General features: G+C 41.8%; 2 long non-coding RNA genes across 2 annotated transcripts in view; one reads left to right on the forward strand and one right to left on the reverse strand.

Annotated features, from left to right (window-relative positions):
* The window catches only part of LOC308578900, a 753,836-nt gene that overhangs the window by 344,926 nt on the left and 388,595 nt on the right, over positions 1–20,315 (forward strand). The window lies entirely within an intron of this gene.
* Positions 15,232–20,315, reverse strand: part of LOC308578379 — a 29,347-nt gene continuing 24,263 nt past the window's right edge. Inside the window, exon 4 of the long non-coding RNA XR_014003910.1 lies at positions 15,232–18,148. This is a non-coding gene — a long non-coding RNA (uncharacterized lncRNA). The remainder of the gene's footprint in view (positions 18,149–20,315) is intronic.

Here is a 20,315-nt window from a genome sequence, read left to right on the forward strand (position 1 = left end):
GGATCCAAAAATTCTATGAGTATGTGAAGCTCATGCTGTTTCTAGCACAGAGAGGTGAAAGGACCCCTGGCAGAAGAAGAGTTGGACAGAAATCAGAAATGTGGAAATAAATTATGCAGGGAAACTGTTGAAAAAAATTTCTAACTCCAGGTTTGAATTACTAATGTTGACCTATGCTTTGAACCATTCTCTGCTCTCATCTGGTTGCTGAATTGCTAATCGAGTCAGTACTGGGGGATGTTTGTTGCAAAATAAACAAGTGCTACTTTTCTCCCCATTCCCCAAATATAGTCTCAGCTGGACCCCCTGTTAAGCCAGAATACATAAATTTAGGCATATCCAGTTTAGGGTCATGTGGATTTTGCAGTTCGGTAGAAGCAGAATTTGGTATTCAGCCTTCAGATAACTTCAGTTCTTATTATGATTTTTAAGTTTCCACCATTGAAGTTGGATTTGCAGTTTTGTGGGCAATGTCTTGCAAAATCTCTGCTACCTGAGAGGAACTCCATGGTGTTAGATTTGTTAATACACCCCATGCATCTATAAGGCATGTTGGTACTAAAGGGTTAAGAGGTAACAAGTCTCTCTAATCACTGAGCAGCTGGAAGTCATTAAGCATCCAGGAATGTGAGTTAGTTTGTATAGTCAGTTCACCCTTGTGTTTTCTCTTCTCTTCCCCACCCCTGACCTGACTCGCAGACTCAGTTTGTGGCCATGGGCGTGTTTGCTAATATGAGTTAAGTTTAGAGTCAAGTTTTCTTTATGCTGGAGATAAAAGCATGTGTGCTTTATCGCCAGGGTTTTTTCTTTTGTAAATAAAGTTTTTTTTTTGAGTTCCAAAGTGCTTGCTCCAGGATTCTTCATTGAAAGGTACTGACTCTCCTGCCTTCTTCAACCGCTGCATGAAATTCTCTGCTGAGATAAGATTTATGGCGTTGGAAGCGCACTGGACGTTTACTTAACATTAAACTAATTAAAGTTTAATGGACAAGGCAGATGTAGCTTGAAGTTTTTTTCCTTTTCCATTTTTTAAACCCTCGGCTAGCCATGAAATTGAGCTTCTTGTAAAAATGAAAAGCTAACATTGGCCATGATATTCTCTGGGCATCACCCTGTCCCTTGGCATTTCCATGGGGAAAGTGTGTACTCTTTTGATTGGGCATTAGGGTACAAAAATGTGTGTGCCAAGCTCTGGAGTTTAAATGTTTGCCTAGCATGGACAGACCCTTCCCAAGCATACTTTAATTATTTTAGAAACCAGGTGAGAACAGGTCTTTAAGGCACTTCAAATGTTTTAGTTGTGGAAAGTTGTTGCTTTTCATCTGTTGCTGTGTTGTTTTCAATTTTCTCTCTGAAATAGGCCGTATTTTATTTATTTCATTTTTTCATTTGTTTTTAATTTTGTAGGATAACTTGAACATCAGCAGGATGCACAAGGTGCATAAATAAATAAAGTGCGAGAGTGCTGAAGCAATTTCCTTAAAACCTTCTGGGCTGGTAACCATCACTGCATCCTCTAGTGGCTCATTCCATAGTTTCAACAATGCACTGACTTGTGTCTCAAAATATGCTCCTTAATGCATTAACTGATTCTGGTGAATTTATTATTTTTCTTCACCTCTTCATTCCCTGTATTGGTTCCTTCCCTTTTTCCCTCTCTTTGTGCAGTGGTCAACCCCGGGGCTGGATTAATACTTCTAGAGACCCTAAACACTGAAAGGATTATGGTTGAATCCCATATGTAATTCAACATAAAAACAATACTATACTGCAAAATAAAATTCTGTTTTAAGAAACGATACAAAACTCACATGTATGCTGAAATATACATCCATGTCTGATGTGTGGCGATACCCTGCCACTGCCGCAGTGAGATCAGAAGCAGGAGAAGCTTCCTGTCCTTCTTGCACAGCAGCACAAAGCCTTTTGAATTTTTTTGCCTGTTAGCTCTGAGTAAAAATACACAGGACTGCATTGCTAAAGTTGGGGGAAAATTGTTTCTTTTGTCTATCTTATGATGTGTCTTGCTCTGCCTCTTCTTGTACAGAATGCAGATACATCTTTTACCCACTAGCCCCATGATAACAAAGAGGAGCAATCTCTAGCAACAGCAAACTACTGAATAATTCCCCAGCATGCAACCACTATTAAAGAGATTATGTGGAGGCAAAACTGCAGCATTCCGTGTACCATATTAAGGTTATTTATGGTAAAGAAAAGCAAACTATTAATTTTTTATTATGATAAAGCTTTTCCAGCAAGTACCACTCAATACCAATCAAATAAATTTTTCAAAGTATTGCTGTTCTGTGACAATGTGTTGCTCTCGATCTCCACTCCTTCCTTCTAAGCCTTGTCAACACATGCATCCTTCCCTCTCTCTTTTTGATTATTTAAAATCCCCCTATTGCTTTGAATTGCTGCAGACTACAACCCAGTTAAAATGAATCTAGTGCTCTTCTGGTTGAAGCACATGGTGCCCTTCAAGTGGCCTTTTGTTTGGGGTTTTTTTCTTTTTTGACAAAAGGAGAGAGGAGGTTAAGGTCCTTCCTGCTGTGGTAGAACACACAAATGCTCAAATAGTCAAGGCTGCTAGGCTTGTTCACTGGCTTTGTTCGCTGAATGGGTTTAAGCTGAAGGATGTGTCATTTAAATCCACCCGGAATATTGTTGTAATCAGAAGTGTTAGTCAATTGTTATGTACTAAGCTTGGATCCTAGAACAATAGGCAAGTAGGATCCTAGAATGCAACAACTGATTGGCTTGCAGGAAAGGACCAATCAGACGGGACTCATTGTGTAAATAGTGTATATAAATGCCTGAGGTTTGGGGGGCAATTGAATCACTGTTTTACTGTCTGCAATAAAGAGCATGGAATCACTACAGGACTCAGAGTATATTTTACTGGCAATGAGGATGGGATCCTGCTGATCTGTCTGCCGCGCACCGCACACAGCTGCCACAGGAAACACAGCATCACACCACACATCCAGGCTACAGCTCCAGGACCCAAGGACCCAGAATGACGACAAACATCTTCATGCCATTCAGCCCAGCCTCAGGAGACTGGGAAGGATACGCCACCCACTTCCAGTTCCTCCTGGAAGCAAAGGACGTCACGGACGCAGCCAAGAAGAGGGCAACCTTCTTCAGCGTCTGTGGAGATGAAACGTTTGGGATTGCCCGAGCCTTCCTCGCTCCCGCAAATATCACGATCATTTCCTATGACACAGTAATGGAACAGCTGAAGGGGTACTTTTCGCCACAGCCCTTGGTGGTAGCGTGTTGAAACGCCTTCTACGCAAAGCAGCAGCCCCCGAAGAAACCATAACCGGGTATGTGACCTCCCCCTGCCAGGCTGCCCAGCTCTGCAACTTCACAGAGCTGGAGAACATGCTCTGCGACTGCCTCGTGGCCGGCCTGAGGAACAAGAAACTGCAGCGGTGCCTCTGTACCAAGAAGTACCTGATGTTCCAGGTTGCCCTAGAGGAGACTCTAGCAACTGAAGCTGCCGAGAGGTCAGCACAAGGATTCCAGTCAAACGTGTCATCCCAACTGAGGGTCCACCACGAAGACCTCACTGACGACTCAGAATCCGACCAGAAGGACGTGCACCAAGTGCAGCAGCACATACAAGCCACATGCCCACCACGACAGCCTTGTCCAGAAGAGGGGAACTGCACAAGCTGTGGGGAGAGCCACGAGCGGAGGACTTGCCGTTTCCGCAATGCAGAATGCTGACAATACAGAAAAGTGGGACACATCGCCCGGGTGTGCTGTGCCCGCCCCGCCCCGCCCGACGCCTCGAACCAGATGGCCAATTCAAGAGTCCCAGGCCCCGTGGTCTGACACACCAAGGCAACCCGACGGAGATCACAGACTGTCAGGTATACCAGTTGCCTCATTCTAATGTGAAATTTTTTTACATAGAGGTACAGATAGAGGGAGCCCCGTGCCAAATCTAATGGACTCTCTCCTCAAAGGAATTCCCGGTGTCACACCCTTCTTCGATGATGTGTTGATCGCCGGGGCCACGCTGGGAGAGTTCGGGGACTGACTCTGCACTGTCCTGCACCGTTTCCAGATGGCCGGCCTCAGGGTGAAGTGGGAAAAGTGTCTGCTAGGAGTGCAACAGGTGTATTGTCTAAGATTTACAGTGGATGCAGACCGAGTCCACCTGATCAATCAGGCTCCAGGAGGAAGTTAATCAGCCTTTTAGGCTGGTAGGATTGTAGAATGCAGCAACTGACTGGCCTGCAGGAAAAGACCAATCAGGCTCCAGGAGGGAAGCAGAATCAGCCAATCAGATGGGACTCATTGTGTAAATAATGTATATAAAAGCCTGAGGTTTTGGGAGCGGCGGCGATTGAATCACTGTTTTACAGGCTGCAATAAAGAGCATGGAATCACTACAGGACTCCGAGTATATTTCATCAATGGAACAAATAAACAGCTGAGCAAAGTGGAGTCTTTCAAAAGGGAAGATTGTTGTCAGGGCTGAACCATAGGCAGTAGCCAGAGTGGAGTGAAAAATTATAGTAGAGTTGGGAATCCTTGGGCCAGAAGGTGGAATGTGGCCCTTCGGTCTTCTCTATCTGGTCCATGGAACTTTCTCCAGGCAACCGGCCTTACTTCTCACCCTGAGTGGTTTTCTCTGCCTGGAACAAATCCTTGAATGACAATGCATCTTGTTTTTATGGCTGAAGGATTGGCAGAGGATTGCAGAATCCCGTTCAGAGGTAAAATTTGCATGCATCGCTGCACCCACTTTTGCACCTGGCACCACCCTTGGAACATTGCCCTAAAGAGTGCAGGGGTGTGACCTGGGGTCAATTCCAGGGGCGAGTTAGAGAGACTTGAAGGGCTGAATATTTCCTGCAGGTTTGTTGCTCCCCACCCCTTCCCTAGAAGATGTTCTAAACTGCAGCTCCAGGGGCTCACCACAAGAGGCTGCTGTATGCAGAGTCAAAGGTTAATTCTAGTCAAGATCATTCCTGACAATTGTAGACAATGCACTCTGTAAGGTTAGAATTTTGAGCAGCTGCTCACCCATAGTACTTGATCCATTAACTGATTGCCCAAAATGCCTTGTTTTCAACCACATACATCCCTGGAGTAAAAAATTCTATTATTGTCACCTGGAAATATATTCCAAAGGGAAACAAATAACACAAGCTGGTTCCACAGGGTGTAGGTGAACCACAGCCTGTCAAGTTCTTATGATGTCTACCCCTTTCAACATAACTTATGGAGGAAAGAGATACAGACTCACAGCCTTTGGACTACATATTCAACAGCCAGTCTAGATTCTTTCCACTGCCCCAGGGTCATTTGTGACCAGCAGAAGTGTGGTGACTTTTGTGTGGGACATAGGCTGGAGACATATCAAAGAAGCATTTCTGTTTAAAAGATTGTAAATTTACACAGAGAAAACAGATAGAGAAAAACGGTACTCCATCTGGTGGCACAATGTTATATCGCATATACAGAGGTGTTTTTTTACCTGTCTAGCTGAGTTCATAGCCTGACATTCCTCAATTTCTATGTGGAGGTTTACCATTTATTAAGATGGAGCAGGGGAAACTCAGGCCAGGGGCCAAATGTGACCCAACCCTTTCCATCGGTTCCTTGGGACTCTTCCCAGGCTCCCTCTCCTAAGTCACATCCCCTCTCCCCAGTCCATATCCCTCACCAGCCCTACTTTGTACCTGCTTGACAGGTTTTGCCCGGATGGAATATGAACTTGAACTCTGATGATGCCTCTTGTTTCTCAGGATGAAGGAAAGGTGTGTGTGTGTGTGTGTGTGTGTGTGTGTGTGTCTGTGTCTGTGTAGAAGCTATCCCCCCAGAAATTTGCCCATTAGATAATGTGGTCCTTGGGGTTAAAGGGTTCTCTACCCCTGACTTTCACTTACAGCTCTGTTGAATTGCTCCCATCATGTTTAACATGATGTTCAATGCATATTTTTAAAAGTACAGATTGCACCCATGGGGTTGGCTAATTGATACTGGAATCAAAGCAGATGGCAAGCAGGAGGTTTAACCCATTGCTCCTGTGCTGTGGTCCTTGTTTGAAATTGCTATTTGCATTGAGGGGAAGCAAAACAAAACCCCTCGCATTTGGTCCCCTTACAGCCTGCTGTGAGCTCTATAATTGTCATCCCCTTGCCAAAGCTGCAATTTGTGCTTTTTAAAAAAATGCAAAGGCACATTTAACGTTACCTGTGGTTTGACCCTCAGAAATTTAACATCTAGAAGCCCTAGGGAGGAAGCTGAATGCTGAAGACTGATGACCCTAGCAAACTGTACTGCAAACTATACTACAGTGCTCTTTCTAGAGAGAAAGTGCTGGTACCATTATTATCAACTTTCAGGTGCCAGTCAAAGACATTTCTGTTCACCCAAGCATTAGGGTCTTAATTGGGATTATAGTATATGGTGATACCCAAACCTTTATTGATGTCCAACTTTTCAGTATGGTGGGGTAGGATTTGATGCTTTTGTGTTACTGTTAATTGTTCTTTTAGTCAATTGTTCTTTTGTATTATGCATGCTTTTGTAAGTCACTCTGAGACATTTTTATAGTAAAAACAAGAATAGTAATTCATCTGGGAAAGGTTGCAGGAATTTGGAATGCATGCATTTGAATGATAGTCAGAATCAAGTAACCTGCTCCTGTCAGGCTTTCATAAGTCTAGCTGGATGATGTCATTTCAAGCCTACTTTTTCACATTTATGCCCCTAGCTGGATTGAGGAAAGTGTGTTTCATTTCTTGGACCAACCTTTGAAATGCAACAATACATATTAGTATGCATAAACTGTGGTGTATGTGTGTGTGTGTGTGTGTGTGTGTGTGTGTGTGTGTGTGGTGAGCATGTGTGTTGCTTTGTAGCATTTCTTCATCTTACTCACCATGGTTGGTGGCATAGCATCTTTCAAAGTCACAGCAAAGTAATGAATCCAGTGATCAATATGTAATTTTGTTGCATCCTTTCAGTATTGTGGGATTAATTTAATGGCGGAGGTTAACAGAATGTCAATGGATTTCTTGGTGTGAATATCAGGAATAAATGTGCTAAATTTAATTGTTTGAAGATCATTAAAAGCCGGCTTTAGCAATAATTGTGCCTTTTAATGTTTCAGATAATGTCCCCATTAGTGTAGAAATGGTGGGCAGGAGCTGAAAACGGAACTTTTCAGTGATGTAAATGAGCATTTATTTTCAATTGATAATTTTGATGTTGATATCTTTGCTGTCAAAAAGAAAACTTCATTCAGGAGGAAATATAAACACTCTGCTGTAATAAGGGGAACAATAAATTGTATCCAATGCGAGTCCTCCTCAGAGTAGATCCATTGAAGTTAATGGGCACAACTAATTCAGGTTCACTAATTTCATTGAGTCTACTCTGAGTAGAATTTTGTTGCATACGGCCTTAGAGTGTCTATCACTAAAGAGCAGGTTTTTCCTTGGAAAGGAGTGAGACAAGAGAGAAACTGCTCAGACCTGTGCCTAGAAGGTGTGGGTCAAACGGAAAGCTCCCAGACCCATGGTTTCTAGGCATGGTAAAAGGGGAAGTGTGGACGAGCCCCTACTTTTATTAACATTTTATATCTGTTCCCGGCCCCAGTCTAGCCAGTGTTATGCTTTCAGAGATTTTTGAATAACATAACAATGTTCTTGGCTCACTATTCAGGGATCAGAAACCATTGCCTCTCCAGACGGTGTTGGACTACACCTCCCTTTATCCCTGACCATTGGTTATGCCAGCTAGGGCTGAAGGGAATTGGAGTCCAGCAACAACATCTGGAGTGTCACAGATTTCCCTACTCTAGCTTCATCATTGTATTCTCTCAACTGAGCTTAATACCTTTGATATGAAGATATGAGTTCCATCTGCCTTGCTTTCAATATGACTAGCATTCCATGGTTTCACAGAATTCTCCCTCCTGTGGATTTTTTTTGATGGTCCAGCAATGGTCCAGGGAAGGCCCAGGAAGGAAAGAAATGAGGTGAATTACAGGTGGGACAGTTTGTTCTCAGCATCTGGTTCTCAGCCAAGAAATTGTGTCAGAAGGTGAAAGTTCTAGTTTTAGCTACATAATGAATAATGACTATTTAAGAATAATATTCATAGATTTATCAGGCAGATACTGTAAGAGGTTTTCTAGTTGTTAGAGAACCACAGAACCTGTGTTCAGAAAATTCTATTCAGTTTGTAATTGGACACTGCTTAGTTCAGTTGGGTCTCAACATCCTTTTTACTGAGAGTGTAACTTCCAATATAGCCAGTGCCTCTTGCACATTGCAAGAAGAAACCAACAAGAGATGGGATGCAGTCCTTTCAGGAAATCTTGCATGCCTTGCCCTAAGGTTCCTCATAATTCAGTTTCATAGACATTGTGTGTTTAGCATGGACTTTGTCTATTCAGTGATACCTGCAAGTACGTACATTATGCATGGATTTGGTAGGTCCTTTATGAGCTACAGTTTTCAGCCTAAACCTACTGCCAATGACATGCTTAAATCCAAATGATTGCATAGTATAACTGATCACTCTGGTTTATGATAAATATGATATATACTCTGGTTTATGTTGTCTTTTTTAAGTATCTAAAAGTAGAAATTTCAAAAAAGGCAAATACTGCCATGTGTTCATTTTATTTAAATGTTGTGTTAGGGAGCAATTATTTCCAACGCATTCAAAAAGGGAACTGATTTGTTTTATATCGCAGTAATATATAACTCAGATTGTTCTTATTCTATGCTGACAGGTGAAAGAAGAGCTAAGATATATGAAGTCAATAATCTGAGTTTACTCTGCTGCAGCAAAAAACGAGCAGTTCCTTTGACGTTGCTCCATATATGCTGTCAGTGAAGGATTTTTCTTGTTTCAAAGCCTTTCCCACATCATTTATTTTAACCTCGCATTCTGTTAAAGTTGCACCGTGTTGTGATACAAGCCAGAGGTCTGGATGTGGGATAATTTGAGAATGAATGGTGCAATCATATGAGCCACTGTACCAGCAAATAAGAGTTTGAGTTGCAGCACTAAGTCGCAGGATGGGATCTCAATCCTTTTTCCTGAGGCTTTGGTTTTCTGTTATTTGACCCCATCATTAGGAATGGCAGTAAGACTTTTACATATGAGAAGTAGCGAAGGCTTGGAAGGGTGAAGGTACTCATGATGGCACTCCACTTGTTGAGATGGTAATAGGCAGGGTGAGATGGTAGAAAAACTGGGGGAGTACCAGTGCAGCAGATGTAATTGATACCTCAGAGCTCACCACCCCCTCATCCTCATCCTCCTCCATCTCCAGTCCAACACATGTAACAACACTGTATCTTGCAGGATGTCAATCCCTTCACAAGTCACAACTGACAAAACACCTCCCTGTCACTATTGGCTGAGGCAAGGTCCCATAACTAACCTTGGAGTTGGGCATTTAGAAGTAGCTTCATAGCAGAGAGACTAACAGCTAAAAAGTTACAGGTAAGAGCAAGAAAACCTTCACACAGGTCCTGTTTCTGATATACTGCAGTGCCATTCTCCATGCCAAAAGATTTCTTCACTAAAGAGAGATGGGGCTTTTACAGGCATTTCAGCCATTTGCACTAGCTTTGGCAGGGGGAATCCCAATTTTTCCTGAATGAAGGAAGAGGTTATATATTTGCATGTTGTCTGCATCTAATCCTCCCAAGAAATAGATGTCATTCCTTGATAGAATGTTTGGTCACTCTATACTAGTAATAATTCTGGAGATGGTATTTCTGTGCTGTGCAGAGAAAGGGCATAGCCCCATGGTAGAACATCTGTGTTGCATGCAGAAGCCCCAGGTTCAATTCATGGCATTTCCAGGTAGGACTGGGAAAGATTCCCTGCCTGCAATGCTGGAAAGACAGTGCTGACAATACTGATCTGAATAGACCAGTGGTCTGATTCAGTAAAGGCAGATTTCCATGTTCCTATAAGAAAGGAGGTCAGTTTTTCATTGCTATGATCTTTCTTCTTCCATGGGTAGGTCACTTAGAAGGAAGGAATGGGGCCAAGAAGAGTGTATAAATGCTGGTGGGCCAGTTGATAAGGCTGCATAGTCCAGATCTGCTTTGTGGGTTCTAAGGGCCACTGATTTCCCATTTCTGCCATAATTTCTTGGCAGAAGAAATTGTATCATTCTTTACTGAGTGCGTAATTAGCTTCAAAAAACTACTATCGCACAATATGGTGATGGTCTCTAGCTGATACGGCTTTTTAAGTGGAATGAATGAAATGAATGAAGTGATTAGACAACATCATGGAGACAGAGTTACTATTTATGGAGAACTTGTTAAGGGCAAGATCCCTCTGGATTCCAGGTGCTGGGCATAAGCCAAACGGATGGCTGCTGCCTTCATGAGTTTTTTACTGGCCTTTTGAAGGCATCTTGGTGACCAATTTGTGAAAGTGAGTGCTGAACTATGGACTTTGGTTTGGCCCAAATGAGTTCTTTGTATGTCCTTATGAGAACTTTAAGGTACACTGACAATATTTCAGGGTCCCATAAACTAGCCTCTGAGAGCAAACTCTCCTGCGTGTAGCAAGTCCCACCTTAGTTATTCTTTGTGGATTATTTTTCATCCTTTCTTTCCAATTTAATTCTCATCAAGAGGTTCACATCAAGAAGGGTAAGGAAACCCTTCTCCAATATCTTTTCATCCTTGAACTTTCCCCCCTCCTTTTGTTACCTTGATTCAAGAATTTCCTTTGTTTGGGAGATTGTACTAAATCTCTTTGATTAGAGTTCCTTTCAAGTAATTGACATGTTATTTTGCTGGTCTTATGATCTTTTCTTCATTTATTGAATTTTTTGGGAGTCATTGTTCTGGGAAGGTCTATGCTTCCCTTTCCTTTGATGCCCCCAGAATGACCTGAGCTTCTTAAGACGGAAACTGACTTTTAAGAAGTTATTTATTTTATTCTGAAAGTTTCTTCTCAAAAGACTAGTTCTTCCACCAGACTGTAACAAAAATGAGTGACTAGTTGCATGCAAGTGATAGAGCCAACTGAGAAATAATTTTTTTATAGCATAGAATTTAAACACAGCAATTTTAAATGGTGTCATTTCCTACACTTCTGTCTTCACAGAATTATAATGGGATTTCTTCTCTGACATGGATAAATGTTGGGTAGGTGATCTCTGAGATGTTTTTATTCAGGCTGCGCATGGATCATCCTACATTGTTATTTTCCTTCATCTATTAGTTTGCATTTCAATACCTTGTGAGGTGATAGGGATGGCCTTCCTTTCCTGTGAGCACTTCAGTTGGAGAACAGCCTTTACCAAAGGTGTCATGGGCTTTGAAGATGCTCAAACTCACAGGACAAAAGGGAGAAATGTGCTAAGAGGAAGGGACACTTGACAAACCCTCACTATGATCATCTCCTGCCCGGAAACCTATGTTCCCACTGTGGGAGGACTTGTGGATCCAGAATTGGCCTCCATAGTCACTTATGGACTCACTATTAAAACCATGTTCATGGAAGACAATCTTACGTGGCTATGAGAAAGGAGGAAGGGGAAAAATAAGCTGGTATTTCCTATCTAACCCATGTGTGTTTAAGGAAAAGTCATTCATAAAGTGTTATTAATCTGGAGACAAACCATTTCAATGAGATTATACTATACAACTGAATGTATTGTCTCCAACATTTAGTTGGGGTGGACTTGTTCCACCTAAATGAAGAAGGCAGCTGTATTAGACACTGTCTGAGAGAGGAGGCTGTGCGAGATCCCTCTCACACAACCTGATTTAGTAAAGTAAAGTATTACAGAGGAATAATAACCTTCAGAAGGATGTTATGGTCAATGGTGTCAAAGGCCACTGAGAGATCCATCAGAACTAGGAAACAGCTCTCACCTTTGTCCCTAGGCCGCCAGAGATCATCAACCAGCGCAACCAAGGCAGTTTCAGTCCCATGGTGAGGCCTGAATCCCAATTGGAAGGGATCCAAATGGTCCGTTTCCTCCAGGCGTGCTTGGAGTTGTTCAGCAACCACCTGCTCAATCACTTTGCCCAAGAATGGTAGATTTGAGACTGGGTGATAGTTGGCCATATTGGCTGGGTCTAAAGATTTTTTTCTAAGAAGCGGTTTAATGACCGCCTCTTTCAGCGGATTTGGGAAGGCTCCCTCGCAGAGGAAGGATAACGTGCCTTGCGAAATCCACTGAAATCTCAACCCTTTCCACCGTAGTGATCTGGTTGCATTACCCCATCATGCTACTCCTTTGTTTCCCAGTGTTACACCCAAAGTGAAAATTCAGTAAAGCAGTTCCATGCACAGTGCCTCTGCACAACTAATGAAAGGAAGAAATCTGCCACTGCTCACATACTGAGAGGAGAAAATATGACAAATTGACCTGTGAGTTGGCCAGTCTTCACCAATATCCTACCCTCTGGATAGGGCAAATGGGAAATAATGTTCTTGTCATTTGCACTGCTAGAAAAAGAAATAAATGAATGAAGAAAATATTAGTGTCTCAGGGCATGAGGAGGGGGAATACGACTAAGCAATATGATTTTGAACAGATTAAAAAAGGAACTGGGGCTGATCTAAACATCAAATCCAACATAATTCTTTGAATTCTCTGGGTCATTGGGAGGGAAAATGTTTAGGTGTATGGGGGGAAAGTCCAGAATTTGGGGAAGAGGTTCTTATTGCCTCTTGATGTAGTTGGGTTGTTTTTCCACATTCACACCCTAACCCTCATATTTTTAACCTTAAACAGAAAAAAGTCACTGTACACAGGATCTGGGATTGACTCTGGAATCCTCTACATGCAAAATAGATGCTCTATCACTGACCTGCAATTCTGTTCTAGGAAGTGCACTGGAAAACCCTGAACACAAAAATGTCCCACTACTGCAACCCAGACTCTAAGTCCCCTTGAGTCTAAAAGTTTCCATACAGCCATCATGACAAAAAGCCATTTTTCATGAAGTTCTGAATAACTAACTGGAGAGTCTACATTTTTAAAAAAATAAAAATAAAAAATAAAACTCATCTTTCATCCTAACAGATGTGAGGGTGGTATACAGTGACCATGATCCACAACCATACCAAAATAAAAGACTTTAATACAAACAATGACAACAATCAAGTCAAACACATGTCTAGACAATTAAAAGAATAGAGCAGCTAACAGACCAAAATAAGAAGCTTTTAACTTGGCGCTGAAGTGACTGCATTGTTGCTGTCAGTCATCCCTCTGTGGGGAGGGTATCCCATCAAAGTTGGTGACCATCATCTCATTTTCTGGCAGTAATTCCCACACATTAATTAATTGCTGTGCAAAGAAGTACTCTCTTTTGTCTGTAGGGAATACCCCACCAATCAATTCAATGGATTAGTCTATGTTCTAGTTTTATGAGAAAACAGGGAAAAATCTACTTTCACCACAAATAGCATATATAAAAATAAATAAATCTCATCATATTTCCTCTTAGTCATCTTTTTTGCAAAACTAAAAAGCTGAAAATGCTCCACTGGTTAAGAAAATGAGCTCGGAGTCAGTAAATCCCAGAGTGGAATCATGCTGCAGTCAGAAAGTTACTGGGAGATTCTAGGCAGACCACTAAACTCAGCACTTCACCTTGTAACATGGACATAATAATTATTGGTGTTCCTTTCAGGCTTCTTATAATGATTACTAGGATAATATATGCAAAGTGGATTGGATGCTTGTTGGAAATACTCTATGAATAGCAGCAACAACAACAATAGTTGTTACTATTATTAATAATTATTATCTAGACAGAACCATTTAGTTGCATGAGTAGTCTAACTACACAGTTTGAACAAGCTGAACTGAGGCAGTCTTCTTCATGAAATTAGCAATCATGGGAGGGAAGGAGTTGGGCCTCCATTGCCCTCTATTTCTATCACACCCTTCTTCACTGTCCACAACCTGAGGGGCAGGGGAATCTGCTCTCCACATGTAGGAAACTTGTCATGGTGTGTAACTCTGATTGTTCAGAGCTCCACACCATGAAGGGAACCTATGTGAGCAGAGCATTCTCATCTCTAGAGATGTCCCTGCCAGTGCCTGGGGTAAGAAGACAGCAGAAGCCCCACACTCTTGTTGTGTGATTGTTTATAGTTTGAGGAGGAGAATTCGATCTGCATTCTAATAAGCAACTCATCTGTCAGTGGAGTTTAATTGATTTATAAATTGTTTTTACTACAGTGGTGCCCCGCAAGACGAATGCCTCGCAAGACGGAAAACCCGCTAGACGAAAGGGTTTTCCATTTTTGAGCTGCTTCACAAGACGATTTTCCCTATGGGCTTGCTTTGCAAGACGAAAACGTCTTGCGAGTGTTCCGATTTTTTTTTTGCTTCCCCCCTTTTTCTAAGCCGCTAAGCCGCTAATAGCCTTTTAGCCGCTAATCTGCTAAGCCTTTAATAGCCGCTAAGCCTTTAATAGCCGCTAAACCGCTAATAGCGCTAATCCGCTAAGCCGCTAATAGGGTTGCTTCGCAAGACGAAAAAACCGCTAGACAAAGAGACTTGCAGAACGGATTAATTTCGTCTTGCGAGGCACCACTGTACAAGGACATTAAAAATGCAGATAAAATAGGTAGTCCCTTCTGTGTTAAAAAGAAAGGGGGGGGATATGTCTCCTAAGATTATCCCTACTGTAACAAATTATCTAAACACAAAACATTTCCCCTTGAATGTGTATTCTGACTATTGATCAACTAAGAAGAACACCAGTTGTCTAAGATTTCTTTAGTCAAATGACAGACCTTGCCATCACTAGAATAAGCATTAGGGTTTTGATGGAGGAACAAAAAATGTAAAAGAAAGTGATGGTGGACATTGTAGTTCAGCAATATGGAGATACTATTTTCCTTATTTAGGCTTCAGTTCTAACCTTCCTGAGCACAATGTAATGTAAGTTGTTCAATGGTTGCTTCTTTCACCACTAACTCATTTTTTATTCCGCAAGGTAGAGGAAACAAAGAGGTTAAATTAGTTGTCGAAAGCTTCCCAGATCTTGAAGGCAAAGGTCACAAATAGTTAGGGAGCTAACTATACATTGAACTATTCAACTGTGGGTTTAATACTTTTATGAAAGGTGGGGCATTTAGTGACTTTCAGAGGGTGCCAGGATATAGATTGGGGTGGGACTCTCCTAATGACCAGTGGATATGTCACGGCAACCTCCCCCCCCCATTTGGCACAATTTTTTTTCTATTCTCCAAGTGTTGTAAGATTGAATGGACTTAGGAGTAGGAGTTGTAAGACCCTTCAGGGTCAGAAAACTGAAACCACTGGGGCTAATAAGAAACAGGCAAATGCCATTTCTTTATTAAAGGTGCTGTTGTTGGGATTCATGAATCATGCATACAGATCAAAGGCAGCCAATGCAATGTCCTCCAGATGCTGTTGAACCACAACTCCCATCATCCTCAGCCAGTATGGTCAGTGGTCAGTGATGATGCAGTCTAGAAACTACAGTCTAGCTACAAGGTCAGGGGGTCACAGTTCACCCATCCTATCTAATGCACTTCTCTGGCAGCACCTTATATTTGCAACTCTGTACTTTCAGATATTTAAATGACAAATGGTCTTCAAAAGCACTTTAGTATATATTTATTTTCCCATACCTTATTTAATTCCCTGATATTTTAATTTAGCATCAGTTTCCCTCCATTTTCTTTACTTGTTCTTTCTTCTTTCCATATTTTCACATGTCTATTCAAACTGAAAATAGTCACTGGTGCCCTACAGATCCTACCAGTGCCAGCTACAACTCCCATCAATGCCAGCTGGGACTGATGGGAGTTGTAGTCCCCAATTTATTGAGTGGCATATTTATACACAAACCAGTGATCTACATCTTAAGGCCTTGGATTTTGTGTAGCTTCTAAATACAAACAAACAAAAGAACAAAATTTCATAGTTAACACACTAGGTAAAAAAAAAAGAGTAAACAGACTCTATAGCAGACATTACCTTTTTTGATATGGTAAATTTGTTAACCTTAAAGAATTCACAAGACTCTTTGTTCTTCTGAATAGCAATAATAACTGTTGTTTTCAGGTTATTGGTACACTACAAATATTAGTTTCATACATAAGTGTCTTGAGTTCCTTTCCAAAGAATCATTGGATCTGTAGTTTTGGTTTGTGCATTGTTTCAGGAAGTGTAAATTTGGTAGTTAAAATGTGAACTGAACAAAATTCCTTTCACATCCCTAGTTGTAGCTGTGTTTAAATCTGTGTAGCAGCTATGGCCTCATTTTGCTGATATTTGTTTGTCTCTTTCTTCATTCATTTTACTACAATCCCTCTTTCCCCCTTCTTACAAACTGGACAAGACTTATACCTGAAGATTTATCCAAGAGAGTTCGTGACTGGAGGGCCCCTTTGCCATGCTGTTACATCCCTCTTTGACTTCAAGACTGCTAGCAGCTTCCCAGTTTGTCTGTGACAGCGAGAGAGGCTGATAACACAAAGCTTTTGTCATTTCAATTTTTCACACATTTTCCTCTTGCAACAGCCATTGCTGTTTCAATTTTTCACACATTTGTACGTGTGTGTGTGTGTGTGTGTGTGTGTGTGTTTGTTATAACTCAATAACAGCTCATGTTGGCAGCCAGCTGCCACAGGCCAGTCATCTGTAAGAACTCTCTGCCTCTAAAATGTCAAATAAAATGAAAGCGAGAGAATTCACCAAGGATATATTTGGACAGCAGCCTGTTCTGCAGTTCTTGCTCTCATGGCACCAGGATCCTGTGGTTCATCAGCTGAACCGGAGTTGGAAGGGGCATGCTGCCAGAGTCTCCAAAGCTCCTCCAGCCTGGCCCATGAGGGAGAGCATCATTCAAACTTAGCCCGCTATGATCAAGCCGGAAATAACAATCATGTTGCTGAACATTAAATGCTTAATGAACATCCCTACTAGTGGGTGTGCAGCACGGATCACTGGTGTATGGAAAGGTAACAACCCCCCTCCCCCATTTAGCAGGTGTATCATGAGAATAGGCCCTGCATGTTATTGAGCCACCTGTGACAACTCAACAGCTGCCAACACTACCTCTTACACAGTGCCAGAGAACTGGCTGGGTGATACTGGTACAAGAGTCATTTGGCGCCAAAGAGGAATATGTAGCTCTCATTCACATAAACACATGTGCACTCATTGGGCAGGATGATTAATGCCCAAGCTTAGTTGCCTATCAGTGCATCCCCACTAGGTGATCTTGGAGAGTCATTTGTCTTCTGCAGGGAAGCTATCAGCCATCAGATTAAGTCACTGATCTCTGGCGATGTCTCATGCTTTGCAGATTCTGTAGTTTACCCCAAAGGTCTGCAGTGAGGTTTGTTTTTTAAAAAATGGCTGGCTCACAGAGGACGATATGCTATCTAAAAAGAGAAAGACTTTTTGTCTTTTGGTAGGCAGCAAAACTAAGAAATTTTGTGCTATGAACAAGCATGATGGTCCTGGGGATAACAACAGCTGGACTTGCCTGATGTGTTAAGTTGTTAAATTCATAGCTTGAAATGAAGATCTGGGGACTTTTGAGTCTTTCCTGCATCCTGAGTTTAATGGCCACATATAGAATAGTTGGGTTGCTATTTCTGAAGAGTGTAATAACCTCTGACTGAACCAAGATGCTCAGTGAGTGGAAACTGGTGGACACCCTTGTTCGTATAAGCAGTAGTTATATCAGTATTAAAATAAGAGATGTTGCAAATGCTGGTGTGTGCAGATGGAGGCAATTTGGCCATATTTAGGATGTGCATCAAAGTGTCTGAAAAAATTGTGGTGGGGCAGCCTACCAGCAGTGACAGAGTTCCATCAGCCCCACTCCCTTTTATCAGCACATTCAGCCCAATCCTACACAAAAGGATCCCAGTGCATGAACAGCTGCAAACACTGGAGGTGGAGCTGATCATGTACCTGAGGTTGAGTATGGGGCCACTGGCTGTGCCCTGGTTTTCCTTATCCACACATACATTCTACACATGAAGTCTCTCTCTGTGTTGTGTCTTTGCATGCTTCTTCCTTTTTCTTTTCATTGCAGCTTTATTCTAGCTTGTTGTTTCCTCTCACACACTCCTTGTAGACGCAGTGATAGCAAAACCCTACAGTGCCATCCTGTGGATAAATTATGCTAATTGTGAAATTGCAACTGGAGAAACTCAAATTCCCTCTATTTTCTCTTTAAAATATATATCACATTTTATTTGCCTGGGTATAATTTTACAACATAACCAAGTTCATTAAAAAGACAGGAATGAGTGTGAGCACTTGGTGTGTTTTATGTCTTCAAAGAGCTTTTTTTTTTTTTTGCATCCACTGCAGAAAGCCAATAAACAACTCCAGAATATGTACAATATAGCTTCCTCCTCCCAAAAATATTCTTTGGCTTTCTTTATTTATTTAAAGGCATGCAATAGAAGCAATCTTTAAAGATAGATGAAATTTCCCAAAGGGCAAATCTTGTTCTAGTTTGAGATGCATATAAATTTTGCCATGTACTTTGCTTGTTGTTGTCTTGTTGGATTATAAGTAGCTTTTTTAAAAAGCATACGTGTGTGTGTGTGTGTGTGTGTGTGTGTGCGCACACACACACACACAAATCTTACTCCTTCTAACTCATGTAATGGGTGTCAATGGGATTGCAACCAAAAAACGAGGGAAGTGTCAGCATGCTTGAAAAAACCTTGAAACCAGTAGAAGTACAAAACAAGTTATTTCTCCTCCCCAATAGACCTATGGAATGTTGCTCATTATCCATAGGGTGTTGACTGTCAATCTCAAGGGGTGGGGTAGAAAGGAATGGAATGACCTGCTAGAGGGGTGTGTGATTGGCTGGCTGGAATTATGTGCAGTGATTGATTGGGTGTATAAGAAGTGAGAGGATCTTTCAGGTATTCTGGTCCCAAGCTGCATAGGGCTTTATATACTCAAAGGAGCACTTTGAACTTAGCCCAGGAGCTAAGTATGCTGTTACCAAGCCTGGGAAACACTGTGGAGAGTGGATAACAACTGTCTTAGATACTGCCAAGCTAATGGCTATCTGTCCCAGCATTGTTTATCATGAGTGACAATACTTCTATACGATTCCAAGGGAATGCTTCCACCAGAGATCCTGCAAATACAAATTCAGGAAATTTGTATCTGGGACCTTCTTCATGAAATTTGTATGCTCTAGTGCTATTTTTACTTGCAACCTATTCTACTGAAGCAAATGATATATAAATAGCCACATGAGTACCTACAAATAAGCTTGGTATATCTGAATATCGTTTTGGGTGGAATTGGATGAAATCTGCAGGCAAGGTCATCCCTCCTCAGTGCCTAAATCCTGCTAAATTTCAGCAGGATGGCTGCAGTGGTTTTCCTGCAAGTGCAGCCTTTATATTTTCAGGGTGTTTTTTTTTATTTTAAAAAAGGAATTATTTACACTCCTTTGGTATTTTGCGGACAATTGGTTAAAAACTGCAGGTGCACACGAGAGAAGCCCCTGTGTAAGAAACCTGAAAAATGGCAAACAAATAGGTCCAGAGGCATTTGTGCTATGCAGTTACAAGCTTGGCATGTCAGTCACAGCACAATTCTCCTTCCACCACTTCCCTCTGAAACCTGGCATCTTCCTTAAGCTTAGAGGAGACAAATAAATGATTCGCTCTTGAAAAGCTGATCCTTCCTCCAAAGCACTGGAATAGGAGAGTGCTGATAAAATCATTTCCTCTGATTACATACTAGACCTTGCAGGTGAGTTGGAAGTCGCCCCCCCAAACCTGATGTTTTCCTTAAGCTAGAGATGTAAGTTTCCATTTCGCAAAGCTTCTCTCCCCCCCCCCCCCAATCATGGCATTAGCAGTAAAGCTTAGAAACATAGTTTTCCTTCTCTTAAATATTTGTCTGCAGCATTTTTTCTTTGATGCCTAGATTGCTGAGGCACATAATAAAGTGCTTTGTAGATCCCTCTACGGCACCCATTGCAGCCAGTTACTTGGGATTTGTACAAATAATTTGCACACCTCCATCATGAGCACACCTAGTCCACGTGAATTTTATAAGGATGTATACCGATTGGGTGAACATAACTACATGCCTTACACCAAGGGTAGCTGTGGCGATCACACAGGGTCCCCGGACGTTTGACGGTCTATTGATCCCTGTGCCACCACTGTGATTGCCTCTTCGCTGCCACCAACCCGTTTCTCTCGGCTACACACAGAGTCCAGACAGTTGTTAACATTAACAAATAATCACGTTTCTTTTATAGGCATGAACAAGCTTGTGGTTTCAGGTT

This window comes from Podarcis bocagei, assembly GCF_964188305.1.
Source record: "Podarcis bocagei genome assembly, chromosome: Z".
NCBI lineage: Eukaryota > Metazoa > Chordata > Lepidosauria > Squamata > Lacertidae > Podarcis > Podarcis bocagei.